The sequence below is a fragment of the Rousettus aegyptiacus genome, unplaced genomic scaffold, assembly GCF_014176215.1.
Source record: "Rousettus aegyptiacus isolate mRouAeg1 unplaced genomic scaffold, mRouAeg1.p scaffold_m13_p_12, whole genome shotgun sequence".
NCBI classification, from domain to species: Eukaryota; Metazoa; Chordata; class Mammalia; order Chiroptera; family Pteropodidae; genus Rousettus; species Rousettus aegyptiacus.
The window spans coordinates 7,294,025-7,314,597 of record NW_023416287.1 but is presented as its reverse complement, the minus strand read 5'-3'; the positions used below and the strand labels follow the sequence as shown (position 1 = coordinate 7,314,597).

Below are 20,573 nucleotides of genomic sequence, written 5' to 3'. Positions count from 1 at the left end.
GTATACAAGACAAGCACACAGCACAGGACTATAAGCAAAGAAGGCTCCCTCATACTCCTAGCCTCCAGCCATGTAGCTAGCTCCCCTTCCCAGAAGGTGCCAGTTACCATTTCTTGTGTATTATTTCCTGAGCTTTTCTCTGTCCATTAACAAGCCAAAGGTTCTTTAAAGCCTCCAACAAACTCTATCACAGTTAATGTTAGAATTATTATGGATGATAAAAAAAAAAAAGAACTCAAAGGCCCTAAGTATTTTTTTTCAGCCTACTGCTTATGGTTAAGAAACAACTTCAAATCAACAGCTGGGTCCAAGTTTCATTAATGTTTTCTATTTAATTCTTATTTAAATACCTTTAAGAATTACCCCTGCTTCCTCCTTGTCCCTCAAAAGCCCTTTAAATTAGAAATCTGGACAAGGTGCCCATATCTTAAGTGACTGAAGGGTAGGAAAAGAGTAAACAGGAAATTGACTGCCTGAGATTAAGGACAGTTTCTCACTTTTGAATAGAAAGAGAGGACAAAGTATTTACAATCATTAATCTTAGGGAGGATAGCTTATAATAATGTCACAAATTGTGTAGAGATGGGCTTTGAAAGGAACAGAGGGATGTGCTTACTTTCCCTCCAGATTTGTTCCCAAGTGGCTAATCCTTTCTCTTGACCTTGGCTATCAGGATGGCCATTTTCACAAAGTCAGCACCATTACCCCAATACCAAGAAGCACTCTTCCTTCAGCCAAACCATAAACCTCTTAACTTGTGGCATCAAAAGGGGAAAATATCCAATTTAATAGAACAGTACCATTTTCATCTGTTCATCAATCATGTTCGGAGCACCTACACTTTTCCAGTCAATGTACTAGGAATAGAGAGATGAACAGGACACAGTTTTTCCCCTTCAACAGTTCATCAATTCTAGGGGACAGGATCTAGAGCACACAGTAGGCACTAGATCGCTGAAGTAAAGAAGATACTTTTTTTTTTGGTCTGCTCAACTTCCTCCTGGAACCATTCCTGCCACTACTGATGTGCGGTCAGCTAGGAGGCCCTTCATCCATTACAGCAGAGTGTACATGACTCGGGTCAACCAATTACGAGTATTTTATCTTTGTAGACACTGATTAGTACAGAGTTGGACATGTGCCTCGACCAGGGCTGACAGTGATGCTGACAAGCAGTCAGGACCTGCCAGCACATGGAGAAAGCAGAGGAAGGGAAAAAGTCCTGCTGACACTGCGTGAGGTCCTCAACCCATCTGTGCCTGAAAGACAGCTCTCCTACCCCCGACTTTTCAGAAACAAGAGCAAACACACAATCATTTTTGTTTAAGTTTTGGTTCATGTCACTTGTAACCAAAAGTCTTGGTAGACCTAAGAGGAAGTACCTAAGAGGGGAGATGGGGAATTTTATGCAAAATAATTGTGAACTGGGTCTAGCAGGAAGAACAGGAATTTGCCAGGAAGATGTAGTTATTTTGAAAGATGCTTTGGCCCCTGGTTTCATTAATCAAAAACAAAACACTATGAAAAGAGTCAAACACTTTCTAAATTCTAAAAGAATTTGGGAAAGCTCAGTGACCCATTAATAACAGTTAGCATTTCCAAATGCTTAACAACGGAAGGTAAGTAGCTTTCAGTAAGTATTACAACATCTGGTGAACTAGACTTAAATCATTAATTTTTCAGAATGATTGAAATTCACTGTTGAATGATTCAGCCACACTTCTTTTTTCCTAGCAATCTTTGCAAATTATACCCACACCTACTGATTGGGGCCAAACTATTAAAGTTTTACTAATCTTGGGCCGAACTACTACTCACATGCTTTCTTAAGAAAGCAAAAGTCAGAAGACTGAAATAAAAATCTAAGATCTGTAGCCCTAGGCTACAGATGAACTGAAACTATGTATTATATATAAAAGACTGATCAGTTCCGTGCACCTCTTTCCCCTACAAAAATACTCCTTTACTCCAAGTACCAAGGGGTAACATAAAGGAGAGAGCCTGTCTCATGAAGAGACATCTGTACGCTGAATCTCCACAGGGAAAGAATGACAATACAACAGTGGACTTCACTGAAGCAGAAACGTCATTAACCGGAAAAGTTAAATCACTCATGAAAAAACAGCTCTGCTAAAAATCTAGTAAGGTGTATTCAGGATCCTCTAGGTTAGGAAGATGGAGAGAAGCTCAACAGATGACAGTACTGGTTTTAGCAGGCTCAATGCTAGGTCTGCAGGGCCCGATGCACCAAGAGTCAATGGGGCTTGTCTATATGTGGTGGTTTCTCTGCAAAACCACGGTATCAAAGATGGTAACATTCAGTCCTTGTTTTTAGAAGTAGAAAAAAACCAGAAAAGCATTTATAACTGTGCCATCAGAGAATAAAACAAAACAACCATAAAACCCAAACTTAAACCTCTGACCAGGCACAGGTCATTAAGCCAGGAGGAAAAGAAAAAAGCAAGCCTCCACATCAAACTTCTCCAGATTACGTTACTGTAAGTGTGGATCTAGCATGGCATTTTCCAGTACATATTTCTTCATACTTTTATGTGCATAGAGTTATACGGTGCTTCCCAACTTCCTAATACGAACATGTTAATTTAACATGACACAAGATAAAGAAGTAAATATGATCATGTGTCCTAGTTTCTACCATCCACTGGTATAATTCTGCTGCTTTCCAGCATTTGGGAACTGAAATCTGAACATACCCCAGAGTGACAACTAATTTATCAGTTATATTCGCAAACGCAAATCTACAGTTTTCATAAGAGAAACATTTCTAACACTGCATTGAGAGCTAGAGGAGGGCGGTTACACTTCTTCCTGGTGACAGCTAAACGTAAGCTGCTTAGTCTAAACCAGTGGGTTTTCAACCCCGCCCCCTAAAGAGGTGGAAGCCCTTGTTTCTGAAGAAATCTTAGCTGATATAAAAAAGATAAAAAGTGGAAGGGCTCAGGCTGAAATGGAGAATGTAAGTAGAAAAAGTCATCTGTCCCCAAATATCTCCTTGAAACAGTTACTTGTCTAAACTGAGCTTATAATGCAAACTAATGGTGATGTGGCAGTCTACTGAAACATAAAATCGACCTAGTGGGCAATCAACCAGAGCAGAAGTTTGATGAATATGGCAGAATTCCAATAGTTTAGTGAAATCTCCCCTAAATAAAATTAGTCTGATCAGAATATGGTTATAGGAAGCCTACAGTAAGCCTAAGGATTAGAATACAGTTTGTATTTTGACGTCTTTTAAACATTTCTATATTAAAACTGTCAAGATAAATACAGTCTCTCTGGGGATATCTTTAACCTGGAGGAGGAAAAACAACAAAGGCTAGAAATGATGCCGTTACTAGTGAAGAAAATGGCTGCTGTATTTTCTAAGTAATAAAAATTAGGAAGACCTTGAAGTTACTATAACATAAATGATTTCAGTTTTGGTAACATCACTGACTCAAATTAATATTTAAGAAATTCAGATCCTTGATGCTTAAAACAAAGTACAGTTAGTTGACCCTTGAATAATGCAAGGATGAGGGGTTCTGACCTCTTGTGCAGCTGACAACCCAAGTATAACTTCTGACTTGTCCAAAACCTTACTAATGCCTTACTGTTGACTGAAAGCCTTACTGATAGAGTAACAGTTGATTAACACATGTTTTGTATGTTACATGTATTATATACTGTATCCTTACAATAAAGCTAGAGAAAATATTAAGAAAACTATAAGGAAAACATTTACAATATTGTACATATTTATTTTAAAAAAATCTGTATAAGTGGATCTGTGCAGTTCAAACCTATGTTGTTCATGGGTCAACTATACTCCAATTAATGCCTATGAAAGTATTTACATAAAAATTTTTTTATAACCCACACGAGGGTTTAAGAGTCAGTATTTGAAGTTTCTTTAAACCACCAATCTAACTAAAAATGTTAAGTTATGCTATTTTCTAAAAAGTTAGGCTTTTTAAGAAGATTCTGATGGAAGAGATTCAAAGCATCCATTACTTCACTGTTACCCAGAATGGTACTGTAAAAAATCAAACAACAACAAAAAAACCCCCAGATTTTGCGTTATCTCTTTGGAAACATTTAGGACCCATTAAGATAAAAACTAGTATGGAAAACATCACTCCCATATTTATACACCCTTTCCCCCCTACCCCCTCCTTAGCAACGTATTTAATACCTGTCAACATCACTCATTCAGTAAAATTGTGGTCATCATAAAACTGTTTCTTTTTATAACCAATAAGGGCTTATCTTTCCTGACTATTCTGGGATCTGCAGTGGCGAACACAGACATCTTACTTGCTTTTAAGAGTGTCACTAAGTCCTACATTTAAATTAAACCAGTTGTAAAAAGGTTTATATATTTGTAAAGTCATGTCGGAACGATGCTAAAATAAGTGAGCACGACGAGAGCCTAGAGTCTATATTCAGTCTGGAAACAATCATCCTACTCAGTCTTCCTAAAACACAGTCCTGAACAGAAGCAATTTCCTATAAACTTGGGCAAAAGACCTTTCAGATGCCAAAAGCTCTTCACAGAAAGGCAGCTCTTTTTCCCTTCTCTTCTTCGATCCCAAATACCACAGAACAAGTAATGTCTGATCATCTACCAGCAGAATGCTCTGCTGGATTAGCAGGTAAAACTGTGCAGCATGACAGAGCTAAGAAAAGAAAGTTTAGTCTCCTCTCTCAATCTTACCAAAAAATGTGTAGTCGTGTTGAGGCTAAAAAAGGGGGGTATTTGGAAAGCTCAGGAGGATTAAAAAGAGAAACTACTTTGCAGATGAAAACACACTTGTACTAAAAGCTAAATCTGAACAATGAACATCACTTGTTCTGCTTAGGATAATCATATTGGAACACTGTTAATACAGACAAGCAAGCAGGAAATGTAACCAATTTTTGTTTTCTTCTACTCTTAAAAAAAAGCTGCACTGACTTTTACTATTCTGCTTGATAATAAATCGAGTAAAGTGTCAAATGCAAAACTGCCTCTACTTCAGGAAAAAAAACCTTTGATTTTCTTCAAGTTTTCAACCAAATTTTATTAAATTCCATATAATTAAGTTTTCATAACAATTTCTCTAGTAAGTGAGCTGTAATTATGGAGGCAAAGACACTATATTTCCCTAAATAGCATTCTGCACAAAAATGTTTGGCCATAGAAATACTTTCTACAAACAACAGGTAAATCCCTTCTACAACAACCCTGCTCTAAAAAGACTATCTCTTTGCCTGATCACCTTGAGTGAGGGAAACAGAAACCCCACCAGAAAGCTTGTTTCACACTAGACAGCTCTGTTCACAAGTTTACTCTTTACATTTTGTAACCTGCCCACAACTCTCAGCTCAGCTATAGAAATCTAATCACTTAAAGCCACATAACAGCTTTTCACGTTTTTAAACACTTCCTCCTTCCCTCTCAACTCTTTCCCCTTCTCCAAGTTAACCATGTTCAATTCTTTTCATCATTTCTTGTTATCACATAAGCCAACCACCAACGGACAGGATCAATTTCTTTAATCTCGTTGATGTCCCGAATAAACTGTTATTCCAGATGTGACATAATCGGAAGGTCAAGTGGGACAGCACTTGCCTAATTCTGGATATTATTTAAATTAATGCCCCTGAAAGGTGCATTTGTGTTGGTGGCAGCCACTTCACAGATGTAATCAACACACACACACGATATGCTGCCTTTTTCAGCATTAGCTGGTTCAGCTGGTGAGAAAAATAGATATTCTGTACTCAATGTCTGTTTAGAAAAGAAATAACTATCAAGTCTTTAAGTATCTTCTCAAATAAAGGAGAATCATTCTGATTCCAAAATTAAAAAGAACATTAAATATCTACTATAGGCCTCAGAAAAGATGAGCTAGAGATTCATATTCCAAATCACAACATCAACTGCAATTTTATGAAAAAGCAGCACTCTGAATCACTGAAAACCACCTATGGGTTGCCTATTCTAAACTCTTTTCATTTTACAGAATAGCAACTGAGGTGAAGCAACCAGTCTAAGGATTAAGGATGCTCAGATCATCAGTGACAAACCTAGGTCTCAAGGTCATCTCCAGATCTAGGAAGCAGTACTCCCCCTATTTCTCACACAGATGAAGCTCCTATCTGACATTAACTAAAAGGAAACATGTTATATACATGTATCCAAAAGTGCCAGAACTCTCCAATACCCCAGCACACAGGAATGACTTTAAAAAAGTTCAACCAAACTGGCTTGAATGGTGATACAGAGATTAAGAATACACACTTATCTCGGGTCAGATAGTCCTATCACATCCAGAGAAGAACTGAAATAAGAATTCAGCTCTGAGACCACACCCTAAGCGCTTTTACCATCACCATGGATGCCAACATTCACTAGCCACATCTGAAAAAAATGTTTCTATCTAAATTGTACTGGTAACATCTTGCAAAATGAAAACCGTAACCTTCCTATCCTTAAATAAAACAACAGCTTTTCAAAAAACAAAGGTATGCCGTGTCTCTCCTTTATCATCTTCCCATTACCAGTACTCAAAGCATGTTCTTCTGAAAAATGCTTGGGAAAGCAGATGCTTTGGTGATCTTTTTTTTTCTGGAGGGCAGGAGGAGACAGGAGACTAGTCACCTTTCAACTACCTCTTCAGCTCCTTTTCTCAAAGTTCTATTTGTTTTTGTTACAAAACAATTGGGAAATGAAAACATATATCCACACAAAAGTTTGTACATGCATATTCTCAGTAGTATTCATAAGACCAAGGAGAAACTCAAGTCTTCATCAACTGATACATGCTCCAACATGAATGAACCTTGAAATACGCTAAGTGAAAGAAGTCAGTCACAAAAGGCTACTTTTACATGATTCCATTTATATGAAATGCTCAGAAAAGGCAAATCTAGGGAGAGACAGAAAAGATTTAGGTTGCCCAGGGCTGGGGAATTTAGAAGGGGAAAACAGCGGGTGACCGCTATTGGGTTTTTCTGTGGGATGATGAGAGTATTCTATAAGGAAGTCTAGAGACAGTTGCACAACTCTCATGATACTAAAAAATATTTTATTGTACACTTTAAATGGGTGAATTGTATGGTATATGAAGTATATCTCAAAGCTGTTGCCAAAAAAAAAAAAAAAGAAAAAAGAAAAAAACAATTAGGCCTAGTGTAAGATTACAAAATACAGATAAGGCAAAGAAATAATTTTACGCAAAGACAAGACAATAGTTAACACTGAGGTAATATTTATCCTTCCAGATTTTTATGCACGCATAATTTTTCTTTTAAAAAAATACAATCTGTGTATTTCACATTTATACATGTGGCAGGAAAACCAATGTTGTTTGAAATTTTAATATACAATTATCGCCTTAACCATTTTTAAGTGTACAGTTCAGTGGTATTAAGTCATAATATCAGGCTACCGGCACCACTGTCGGAGCTCTCTTCACCTTGTACGCTGAAACTCTGTTCCCATTAAACGAGGACTTTCCATTTCCTCCTCCCCTCTGCATCTGGCAGCCACCATTCTACTTCGTCTCTATGGTTCTGACTACTCTAAATGGCATCATAAAGCATGTCTTTTTGTGACTGGCCTATTTTACTTAGCATAACGTCCCGTATTATCACAAGTCGGAATTTCCTTCCTTTTTAATGCTGGTTAATATTCTGCAGTATGCATACACTGCATTTTGTTTATCCAGCTGCCTGTTGACGGCCACCTGAGTTAGTTCCACCTTTTGGCTATCGTGAGTAATATGGCCACAATATGGCTGTGCAAGTATCTCATGCAGACCCTTTTGTCGTATCACACGACAATTGTTTCAGCAGTTCTACCCTTTACATTCTAACAACACAGATTCCAATTTCTCCACAGCCTCACCAACACTTATTTTCTTTTGACAGCAGCCATCTTAATGGGTGTGAGGGAGTTTTTTCATTGTAGTTTTGATTTGCATTTCTCAAATGATTAGTGATATTGAACATATTTTCATATGCCATTTGTGTGTTATCTTCTTAGGAGAAATGTCTGCTCAAGCCTTATGCCCACCTGATATGCTTTTAAGTACAAAATATACTAAAGATTTCGAAGGTTTAGTATTAAAATATGTCAAATATCTCATAAATACCTTTTCAAAAATACTGACATATTCAAAATATTGTCATTTTAATATTGGGTTAAAATAGTAAAATTAATTTCACTTTTTATTTTAAAAAATGTGGCTACTAAAAACATAGGTGAACCGCAAGGGCATGCTAAATGAAAGAATCTAGTCACAAAAGGACAAATACTGTAGGATTCCACTCCTATGAGACACTAAGAATAGTGAAATTCAGAGACAGAAAGTAGCCAAGGGCTGGGGTAAGGAGAGAATGGGGGTTACTGTTTAACAGGTGTAGTTTCAGTTTTGCAAGATGCAAAAATTCTGGAGATGCGTGGTGATTGACAATGGTTGCACAACAATGTGAGTATACTTAATGTCAAAGAACTGTACACGTTAAAAATGGTTAAAATATTATGTACATTTTACAATTAAATTAAAAAATGTGGCTACTAGAAAATTTAAGGGAACAGCAGTGAGTATGGAACTACATAAGGTTTGCTTGCCATTTTTATCAGCAGGGTAGTATGGGTTCAAAACTAGAAGCATTTGTTCTTTGACAGTCTCTTTGCCAAAACTGAATATTAAGCATCTGTTTTGATTTTTTTGAACAGGATAGATCCATTAGAGCAAGTCTTGGATGCAATATAAAAACTTTGAAGGTCTTTACAAATTTTCAGACCACTGGACAATATTGTATGAGTGATTCAATGGTAATATAATAATGGCCCTCCAACTGTTAAGTATTTAAAAAATCTTAGCAGAGAGTTCACTTTCCTGGCAGATCTGTTTCACTCCCAGAGGCCAGGAACAAGTGGAATGCAGTAAGTCCTCACAAAGTCATTGCTGATAGGCTCTTGGAACTGCGGTGAAATGGTGTTATTAAAAAATCAATTTTGCCATAGGCTAACTGATTGACATAAACGAGTTCAGTTCCCACAGCATCTCATCAGAAACAATAACGTTCAATGAAGTGACATTATTTGAGGACCTGCTGTACATTACTTTGTCAATGTCAAATGCTCCCATTAACTCTGCCTTTACGTAACAGATTTAATCCAGCAGGGGTTACTTTAATGAGAAATTCAACTATTTTTTCGTTTTACAGAATAAATGATTCCAGATTATGTAGCAATACAGAAAAGATTACACCCATTCGAGGCCTACTCAGTCTGAAAGGTCTGCAAAATAACCAAAGCCTTAGGTATAAGGCAATAAGGTACTAAAGTGATAGCAAAAGGAGAAAAAGGTTCAAGGGTAATGCTTACAGCCTACATCAAAATTTGTGTTTTCCAATAGACTATATTGTTTTCATGGACATAAATTTAGCTAACCTATCAGCCACATGTACAAATTTTTACCTAACTTTAAACTTTTGTAACAAAAAGGTGACACAGCAGTCAAACTTTCCTTTGCTAGAAAAGAAAGATGGTACGTATGATGGTATGTAAGAATACAGCTGTTAAGTTGGACAGATCTGTGTTTAAATACTTGCTTTGCTACATACTATTTTTGTGATCCTAACAATAATACTTAACCTCTGGAAGTCTGTTTCCCTATGGTATAACCAAAAGGACACTATTGTTCAAATGTCAGAAGAATTAAATGAAATGATGTCAGTTAACGCTTAAAAGTAGTTACCATTACATTAAACCAGATCAGATACCGGAATAATCACTTTGAAAATTATGAGTTCACACTACATGATCTTTAAAAAGTATGAACTATTATTGTTCCTGAGAACCAGACATGTCTGCCATACACCTGTTCCAGTACACACTGTAATGTGCATTCAAATATACACAAATACAGTATTTTTATACATTTGTGTGAACCACTCATATTAGAATAAGCATATTCTTAACTTTTAAGCCTCGTGGCACTTAAAATCCTTATGCAATAGAACATTTGCAAATACTCAAAATAAACCTAGGTGACTTACATTACGTTGAAACATAAAGGTGTGATCTAGATTTTGTGTATTTAAAAAAATGTGGGGCATTCCTTTTAATACTTTCAGACTAAAAGACTAGTGCCTATAAGTGGAAAATGCTATTATTTTGCTGCTTATCCTGTTATTTTGGGATTTCAGACAATCATAACTATAATCACCAGAACTTCCACACCACCAATGGAACTGATGGTTTTTAGAATGTACTTCTGAGTGTGCTGAGACTATAAGATATGTATACGGACAGACGGAGGAGGAGACAATGCCTGAGGGACAAGACGTAAGCTGAGCAACTGTAACCAGAGGTGTGGCTCCCTATCCTTTGATCAATTTTATATACTAGAATTCATATAAACTTTTATTTGAATGAAAGAAAGATGTTTCACTGCTTACAAAGAAACAAAAAAAATTGAGAATATCTCTAACATCCCAGTCTAGCTCAATGGATTGTGACATGGGAAGTATTTCTCAATTTACTTCTTTTAACGCAGGCATTCCAGCAAGTCAGACACACATCATGGGGAGTGATTCCAACACTGTGCTGCCTACATAAGAATTCCACAGGCTTAGAGCTGCGTGCTGTCAATACAGGTAGAACACCTGGCTTTAGAGAAACGTGAGAAGGGGAAACCAATTCACACGTAGGCCCAAGAGGACATTAAGATATGTCCTCTGGAATCCAAAAGTATGCCGCCGCCGATCTTTGCATCTAAAGGCATAACACAAAAGTTGATTATTTTCAATCACTTAAAAATTTTCCACACACTATCAAAACTACTCAAATAATTTCCCCATAATAATGGGAAATGCATTTTTCTTGCCACTCTTGAAAAAGAAAGTTTTTCTAAGCCATCTCCTAGAGTCAAGGTTTAGCCAAAGCATTCTTTGTAGTAAAAACACTAATCTTATATCAAGTTTTCACACTTGATGGCTCAATCCCTAATTTCCTGTAGAGAAGTTATATACTCCCTGCATTAGGACATACTCAGTTCACCTCTTTCACAAGAGCAAGAATTCTCATTGTTGTCTTAAATCGACAACTCCAATTTAAAATTAATAAATTCTGCCATATTTCCACTAGACAGACGTTTCTTCAGATACACCAGGTTTCAAAAGTGGCCACTCACACGTGGCTCCCAGGTGTTGCCAACTTTCACCAGAAAAGGAAAGCTTTAGATTTTCAAAGGGAAGCACAGGTTTCCGCAAGCTCTTAAAAGTAGCATAAAGGGTTCAGAAAGACAGAAACAGCAGAAGGGTAAAAGCCAGCAATTATCTGTCTAAGCCAAAATAACTGCTCACCGGGGAGAAGGAACAAGACTGCCCTAAACCAAAATATTGGGAAAAGTAATGGGATCACAAACAAACTTTCTTTGTAGATCCTCCTACAGGTACCTTCAAACCAGACATATGCTACTTTAACTAACCGTCACCAGCACAATTTTCATCTATACTGTCCTGCTGAGGGTGAGGCTAGATTCTTTTAACTGTGGAGCCCATTTGGGATCCTTGGGTGTCAGCTAACATACAAGCACTAAACATCACTATGAAGTTATGCAGCATTCATTTGAGCCCTCTTTAACCAAACAGGTCACAGGAGTATTATAAAAGCCTGTGTTCCAAGCAAAGGCCTGGGAACCAGCCCAGACACATTCTGGGCTCACTTCATCATTACACCTGGTAGTACCTTAATTTCCTTACTTGTGAAACAAGGACAGTCCTGAGAAAATAGAGAATGATTTATAAAATACTTGAAAAAATAAAACGAGCAAGCCATCAATATTATCTTATGACATCACAAAGGCCAGGAAGGGGCCCTTTATACCTACAGCTCATTCTTATTAAAGGTACCAACCAAGTCATCTGAGAAATGTCAACATGACCGACCCAAAGCTGAGCGATTCAATTACAAATCGACATACCCTTGCTCACTAGAGAGGTAATTAGGACGGGTAGGGATTCATTTTCAATTCCAAGTAACCCGGCTAGTCAAACGCATGAGTCTCTTATAAAGCTTATGTGCATGTTTTTGAGTTAAATCTTAAGTTGCAATATATGTTCAGGGCAGTCTTACCTTAGTAAACTCATCAAAAATCTTTTATTCTCTCCTCTTAATTTCCAAACCTTTATTTCTGGAACACTGCTGAAATCCTTAAGATTTTAGGATTTCTCTAGCTGCTGTCTTGTCTTAGAACTGTGTTAGGCATCTAAAACCAAGGAAGCTTGTGAGTGCATCTCAAAGAACTAAAGGCAGAGGACAGTGCATACACACATGGAGGTGAGGAAACCCAGAACAGAAACAGCGCAAAGAATTTTGCATTTTACACTGGTTACAATAAAAATGTGCACTCCCAATCAAAACTGGCACTTTAGTTTGCTTGTGTTTTATCTATGACTTCCTACATACACACATGTACAAAGCACCATATAATCAAACATATATATATATGTGTACACACACACACACACACACACACCCCCCACCCCACCCCACCCCACCCAATTTAAGAAGCTCGATAACATGTTAGGGGAGCCTTTTCCCAGTAAAACAGAATATGGATTCTCATTTAAGCTGACCTCTAACCTGGCACATATCACAGGTAAGTCATGACCAAAACACAGGTATAAAGAGTACTAAGACACTGAGAGATTGAGGGAACACATCACCTTTCCTATCAGTTTCAGGCAAACAATTAAAAAACCATTAAGTCACAGTGGAACCATGGCCACTCATGCCGGACAAAACACGGATGGCTTCCCTTATAAAGTCTCAACAATCAAGGTGGGAAGTGCCAATGTGTAAACAAGAAATAGCTTTTATATTCAAAATACCAATTCACTTAATTAGTGTGGGGCTTTGGTTCATAACACTTTCAAATGCCAAGTTTCCAAACTAACAACATAAACTGTATAACTGACAGAGGTGCACATCAGCAAAATACAGCACATGCTCTAGACTTACTACCACAAGCTCTCACAAAACTAAAGGAGAAAAAGCAAGTTTAAGTGATATTAATAACAACATGTTAAGCTCTGCGAACCTAACTATAATTAAATTATTTACATAGGGGAGCAATATTTTTCTTATTCCTTGTCTCTTTAGGCAAGTAAATGAAAGTTAAAGTCTCATGGAAAGTACTTTTATCTTCTGGAAGACAGAATTTATGACATTCTTTTAAAGTGAAAGTCCTTTGGAAGTCCAGGTTGAACAAGTGGCTTATTACGCCACAATGTCGGGCATCTTGGTATAAACTACAAATTAGCTTCTAGTATCTTATAGAATAAAAACTTCAATTTTTTTTGGTACTTTCACACCATTTTAAAAAGTTTATTTTGCTAAGATTTAAACAGGCTATCTTTTAAAATCTACAATGTTTAATTCTGATGTTTCTGCACTTACAGTTCCAATTCTAAAAAAGCAGACGGTATTTTGTGTATACACAGACACTGTGTAATGGAATTAATCTGCCAAGGTCTATTACAACTTATGCAATTCTCTTATTTATATATTCTCAAAAGATAAATACACTTAAGTTCTATTTTTTTTAACACAACAGCTATCTTCTTCTTAAACTCTAATATTCAATTAAATGTGCAGCTAGCATGTATATGTACATCTTAAGTATATCAACCAACAGATTGCTGAGCATATAAATTTTGAAAAATATTAAAATAATTTTTAGGGGTTTGGAATTTACAGTTACAAGGAAAGCAACAATTTAACTCATAGTGTACTCTTAGTGATCAAATGCAGTATGCATGTATGTTAAGCCATTTTACTTGATCAAACCCTATTATTGGTTATTTGGTAGCAAGTACATGTTCATGGAAAGGCCTGATCTGATTAGAGACTCTTTAAAGTTTTCAGAGGCCTAGCAACTCTGAAGAGTGGTCATCAAAATAAGAGTAATTAAGAACTTACTTGACACTTAATCTGTTCAACATGGTACTCTGGTTTAAGGAAAAAAGAAACTTTAAGCAAAACAAATTCACAGGGTATGTTTAATCCAATGACTTCCAGATAGGTAGAGCAGGGAGGGGTCTTTAGATTGTCACAGCCCAATCACCTGAGCCTACTAGAGAGAGACTATAAAAACCCAAATGAAACATTTAGTTTGTTCGATGTATAGCAGCAGCCTCTAGTAAGGTAGTCTTAGGAAATTTTCACCAAGAGCCAAGATGAAAGAATTTCCACTTAAAGTTCAATTAAATATGATACCCATACCCCACCCTCTAGTTAACTGAGACTTTTTACTATACTTTTATGAAGACCCTCATAATTTACCTAAATCCCGACCTTCAAGCCCAATTGTTTCACCTTTGTTTTTTGAGTGTCAAAACCAGGAAACCTTTGAAACTGCAGATTACATGTTTTTCTAAGAGCTCACAGCAACTTTTCCTGTAAGGGGAAAATGGCTATTACCACTAAGGACATCAGTTAAGACTGTATTTTATGTATAATCCGCTAAATCGAACAAAAGAATCTTCAAAAACTTCATCACAAAATACCCTCAAATAAGAAAATGTCTTCAAATTACTCATTTAAAAATATTTGTGTAACTGTACATCAAAGATCAAATACAGGTCAAAATTATATTTGTTTAACAAATATTGAAAGGCATTTAAAGATTATATGGACTATCATTTAGTTTAAATATCTGATTCTTATAATTACTAAATAATTGTAAATGCAATACAAGTCTCTAATGAAATACCTGAACCAAATTGCCTCCTTTTCACTCACCAAAATGTTACTTGGTAGCAAACGTCCAATGAAGAGTCTCTCATAAGCACCAACTGGTTAACTATGTATCAAAGAATACACCCATTCGTTTTCCCATAAGTTTACCTTGGTGTATTTACATAAAATACTTGCAACAAAGTCTTAAAAATGCCCTTCAGTATCAACAACCACTGTCAATCTTTGGTAGCAAGTACAGGTTTATGGAAAAGCCTGTTCTGATCAGAGAATCTTAGTTTTTAGAAGCATGACAACTCTTGAGATTGGGTCATCAGAATAACAATTGAGAACATAGTTTACATAAGAGTAGATTACAAATGATTAAAATATTAGCAACTTAAAATTTTCTCTTAAACAAGCAATAAGTCATTTCTCTGTTCAGAACCCATTACTGCACCAGCTCTAACCGGTTCCTTAAGGGATGTGGCTAGGCTGAAATTTTGGAAGTGTTGGCTTTGGTGGTGACCAAGGAGAAAAATCTCTGCCTTCCCTGTTGCTGCAGTTCCCACCCTCCAAAATGAATATACCCACCGGTGTGAATTGACAATGTGGTCCAAAGAGCAAAGCAGGAACGGAGTCCAGATCCTCAAAATGGTAGTACAGGGCATAACCACTAGGCCACCTATCAGTTCAGTACAAAAAGTACAACCCTGTGCATCATGGTGCAAAAGCTGGGGCCTAGGTTTCGCATTGTGCATCTCACACCTATGGAAATAACAAGAGGAGTAAAATCTATAGAAATCAACACACCCTAAGAAGGTGGGTGCTCACAGAAGACTGGTGTCAACACTTTTGCAAAGGTGGTTGGGTACTGAGATAACAAATAACAATTACAAGTCCAAAGTTAGAAGGAAACGAAATTTTACAATCAACTCTGTTGAGTTTGACAATGAAGAACTCAACATGGGCTTGATGTTTACCAACAAGGCTTTGCAAATCATGACACCCATCTACATGCTTATGAAAATGACTACCCCACTGACATCTAACATTCCTCAAGAATGATTAACTCTGAGTTGGAAGGATTTGGGCCACGAAGTGATGTAATCAGCAATACCCCAAACCAGTTACTCTCAGGTTTTATACTTTTCCCTTTACTGTATGACCTTGGAAAGATATGGTGGCACAAGGTTTAAAGTGGAAGAATTCCAGAGAAGGGGAAATTTGTGTACCAAGGATGTGCCAAGGTGATTTGTCAAGAACAAATGTGGGTTGTTTGAGGGTCAACAGCTTTGAAAAAGTAAAAAGAGAACTTCTAAAATGTAGGGTGGATTCTTTTTAAGATATAAAAATCACTGCTCTTGACTCATTTAATCCTTCGCCATGTTGCTGTCAGCTCACCAAGAAGAGTGCAGAGTGTGTGTCTTGCTGGGCCCATTTTCCCATGGTCTGTAGAAGGCGCTGTGAAGCACATCCTGTTCTAGCTCTGGGGCCCTTCCCCCCTCTGCAGCCTTACCCAGTGCAGGGAATGCGCCCCCTACTGATTCCAACACTCATCGCCTTTAGCCGACTTGGCTGCGGTGCATTTTGGGTGGGGGCTGGTATTTTCTTCATGGCCATAAACCAGAAGCAACAATGCAGATTCATAAAGAAACTCTATCAAGCTACCCAGATTTTTACATTTTTTACATTTTGAAGGTTTAAGATACTGGCACAAAAAGCATCAGGAATAGAAATAGGGTGTGTGAGAATGGACAGCATTAAAATGGCAAACACAGGAAACAGTTTGGTTCTTTTTCCTTCCTAAGCCTTTGTCTGAGAAATGGGGTTATGGCAAGAACTGTCCAGAAGAATTGGTGAATGCAAGAATATCAAGAAGACTTAGTGTGGGTATGTGTGTAGCCAAATAGGATATAAGACATTAGTGCCTGGTCTAGGGCATAAGAGAAAGAGAAGCAATCGCGCCTTTTCCAGCAGACAGGCATCCAGGTTGGGTGGGGGGGAGGGGAAGGCAGGCAGCCCAGAGGAAAGAAGAGGTGAATAAAGGGGTGCTCAAAGAACTACTCCCCATTCATTGCATTAAAAAAAAAAATCTTTCCGCAGCTTTCTAGATTTCCATTTTCTACCATCTTATTGCAAAGTTGGGGCTCACAATGCTTCTGAGAGATCGTGCTGACCAGGCAGCTGCGATAGACTACAGGGGTGGTGGTGGACTCCGTGCTCAGGATAGGAGGGGAGCTGGCATGTTGGGGAGGAAGGACTGCACAGGAGAGGCAAAGACTTTCACTCCGTGCCATGCATGCTCCCCGCCCCCCAAACCATCCCCCCTCCCCCAGCTAAGGGTGGGGAGACCTGGCAGGAGGCTCGTCCCAGGCACTGGGGGTGTGCGTGGGGGGCTCGTTGAGGGGGGGCGGGAGAAAGGGATGAGTTCCAGGGATGGGAGCAGCTCGGTTCTTGCTGGGGGCGGGGTGGAAGGAGATGCCATTAGCGGTAAAAGCTCCGGTGGCCGGGGTGGCTGCTGGCGTTCGCGGGCTCACGGGGCGGGGAGCGGGGATCGGGCTGCAGAAGGAGGCGCCCGGCCCCCGGAGCAGAGCCGGGTAGCGGTCCGCGCGGTCCGTCAGCCCCGGAGTATGCAAAGGAGCATGTGCGGTCGGAAGGCTGGCAAGCCAACAACAATGAGCCCGCGGGGCTGGCCCGGCGGGAGCCGCGCGGAGCGAGGGTCGGGCCGCGGGGCCGCGCGCGGCTTACCTTGACTCGGCCTCGAGGCGCGCGCGGGGCCGGCGTGCTCGGGGGCCGGGCGGCAGCGGGCGGATGGCGGCGGCACGACGGCGAGGGCGCGCCCGGGGCCTCGTCGCGCTCCGGCTCGGTGGCCTCGGCGGGCTCCGGCTCGCGCCGCGGCCGCGGCTGCTGCCGGGGGGCGCGGCGGGCGCAGCAGAGCGGCGGGCGGCGGCGGCGGCGGCGCGAGCGGCTCCCTCCAGTCCCCGCGCGGGCGGCGGCGGCAGCGTCGTCGAGCGGTGCAGACAAAGGAGGGGCGGAGGGAGGAGACGGAGGGTGTGGGAGAGGCCGCTTCACCGGCGCGGGCAGGCGGGCGGCGGCGGCCGCACTCCTCTCGCTCCTCCGCTGCGGGGACCGAGAGAGGGAGCTGTGTCTGAGGAGACGCCAAAAATCCCCCTTAGCGCTGCCCGCGGGAGGGGGGGGGCACAAGATGGCGGCGGCCGGGGGGGCGGGAGTTCAGCTCATGGATCCCGGCGGGCGGCGGAGGGGAGACCGGGCCGGCGGAGGCGGCGGCAGCAACGGGCGGGGGAGGGGGCTGATCCCACGTCTCCCCTCAGCAGACAATACAAGCGCCTCGGAGAGAGTCCCGAACCTGCCCTAGCCAAAATGGCGGCCGAGAAAGAGCGGAAGTGACGTAAGTACCTCATTAGCATAAGAGGACTCATTGTCCAGCTAAGTGGGGGGGCAGTGGAGGACAGCACCCCTTCACCACATAGCCACCCAGGGGCAATTGTTACTCCCACCTTTGCTTGCAGCTAACTTTTCTCTGAGGGGGGTTGGCACCAGCACCCTCACCCCCGCCTAAAGGGTATTATATAATCCCCACTCATGGGGAAGCTCTCGCGAGAACCAGAAAGATTTGCCATTGACCCAGTAGGAGGCGCCGCGGATAATGGCCGCAGTGCGTTTCCAGGGCCCGTGTGCACCGTGGGCGCCTTCCTCTGGCCGCAGCGCCGGCGGCGGAGGCACAAGCAGCGGGCCGCAGCACGCCCTGCACTCAGTCAGGTGGCCGTGCTGGGGATCCCTGCGCGGGCCCAGCTGGGCCTGGACTACATCTGGCAGGAGGGGTTGTGCGGCCCGCCCTGCGGCTCCACGTGCTGGGAGGCCTGCGCGCTCACGGGCTGGGGAGCAGCGGGAAGGGCAGGGACACCTGGCAGGTCATGCCTGACGCCTCCAGCCTTAAATTAGGTGTGAGGGCCTCGTGCTTCACACAGCAGCTTGATGCCTGACCCCCTTCCTGGTGGGGTAGGCTACTGAGTGGGCAGGGTGTGTTTTACAGAAGGCAGGCTGGGACTTCACATCCTTCCAAGGCAGTGATGGGCTCTTCTCTTTGGCTTGAAGAAAACAAATGAGGCCCCTAGCCTTTGAGGCCATTAGACTGGTGAAGCCTAAGGATGAGAAATGATGTTGCCAATGGACCTCAAGATCCTTGAAAAGCACACTTGGACTGGAGTCCCAGGGACAGTCACTTTTAGTGCTACCACAATCTGATAGCATAAGACAGCACACGGACAGTTTGCCTTTGTAAATTTAGGTCAACATCAACCAACATTTTTAACCCACCTTTAATAGAATGCATTGGAGTGTATCATTGGCTAGACATACGGAAAACTAGTAAATGCCAACTGTGAAGGATTAACCAAGAACATTTTCTTAAGATGTGCTCTGCAAATACACTTATCTTTTGCTGTTTCTCTAAACTTCAAGTTAACAGTTTCAAGCCATACTTAACATCCTCAAAGAATCTTACTTGAGAATGGTATAAATTGTGGTTACATGTATCTTGCTACCTAACCCTTTAGTTAGCTGGTTTAACAATTTGTTTCATGCAACACAGTATTCCATTAATTTCTGAACTTGTGATAAAATATATCCTTAAAGCCAAATCAATGTTTTCAATAAAAACAATAGCTGAAATAAATCTTAAAAAAAAAAAAAAAGGGTAGGGGGCAAAGAATTTGATTTAGACAAAGATGAAGCCTCTAAATTGCATGTTGTGAAGACAGGCAAAAGCTAATATGAAATAAGCAAAAAGTTTTAAGTTTGGATGAAATCTTAGATATACTTAGATTTCATACAGTGATAATACAAATACAAAGAGAGAACATCTGGATTTCATCCTTGGCCTCATTTATAAAGGGATGCCTTATTCACATGTAAATGATCTTACAGTGTTTAAGTCACCAGGTTTACCAAAAATGCATCTAAATAGTCCAGATTCTTTCCTAAATAACTTCCAAATGGTGAAAGTCTTCACTGCTCAAATTTTCTTTACTGTAAATTTCAATAGGGACAACGTTGTAATGACTGTGGGAATAAGAACTGAAATATACTCTAGTGAGGTCTGAGAACGCAATACTAGTGGGTTCTCTGAGGTAGTTACCTCATCTTTACTCCACATACTTGACAGTGAAAACTGAACTTTGGGTTTAGATGAAAAAGAACAGATTCTAAATACTTAAAAAAAAAAAGTATTCCTGTTTCAGCTTAAAACTAATTTTACATGAAACAGTGATGAATTTTCTGGTTATTAATGATGAGAGAAGTCACTTCCCCAAGAAAAGTGGGTACTTGGTGGGCTGCTGCACAGCTCTGTATAAAAGAGAAATACACTAGTAGAGGCCTTTATTGGATATGTCATAAGGATTCAACTATGGGAATAGGTAATGTTCAAACTGACATGAAAACTTTTATTCTCTGTTATTCATTTCTGGTAGGATCTTTTAGAAATGCAAGTGTAAAATTAGACTAAATTTATTGACTTTAGCAGCCAAATTAAAACCAGGAAAATGTAATTAGAAATGCTATTCACTAAATATTCTTATTAAATAACTTAGAGATGCTTCTTCCTTTAACTTGCAAAGAAAAGTCAACTTGTTCTTAAGCTTATTTGCTCAAAGTATGTCTTACCCCAAATTTTAAAAGATGCTGCATGATCCAAAAGCCATGCTACAGTCAGAAACTGATCTTTTTTGAAGTACCTACTTTAGGAGAAGGTAAACAATATTTATGCTGGCTTTATTAACAACTTAACCTATATTTTAACTGTCAGAGC

At 40.0% G+C, this 20,573-nt stretch overlaps 1 protein-coding gene and 1 long non-coding RNA gene across 7 annotated transcripts in view; one reads left to right on the top strand and one right to left on the bottom strand.

The window, feature by feature from the left end:
• The window catches only part of LOC107510344 (activity dependent neuroprotector homeobox), a 31,845-nt gene extending 14,202 nt beyond the window's left edge, over window positions 1–17,643 (bottom strand). Inside the window, exons 1-3 of one of the 6 annotated variants that reach the window (XM_036229288.1) lie at window positions 17,492–17,637; window positions 15,335–15,508; window positions 14,348–14,461 (exon numbers count right to left, since the gene is read on the bottom strand). The gene's annotated coding sequence lies outside the window, so the exon portion shown is untranslated. Of the gene's footprint in view, window positions 1–14,347; window positions 14,462–15,334; window positions 17,104–17,491 lie in introns of those variants that run through there. The other 5 variants (XM_036229287.1, XM_016143760.2, XM_036229290.1 and 2 more) reach the window with 5 other exon arrangements.
• A 397-nt stretch (window positions 17,644–18,040) lies between these two features.
• On the top strand, window positions 18,041–19,989 carry LOC118609974. The gene is made up of 2 exons (XR_004953553.1): window positions 18,041–18,152; window positions 18,798–19,989. It is a non-coding gene; the product is annotated as an uncharacterized LOC118609974 (long non-coding RNA).
• The last annotated feature ends 584 nt before the right edge of the window (window positions 19,990–20,573 follow it).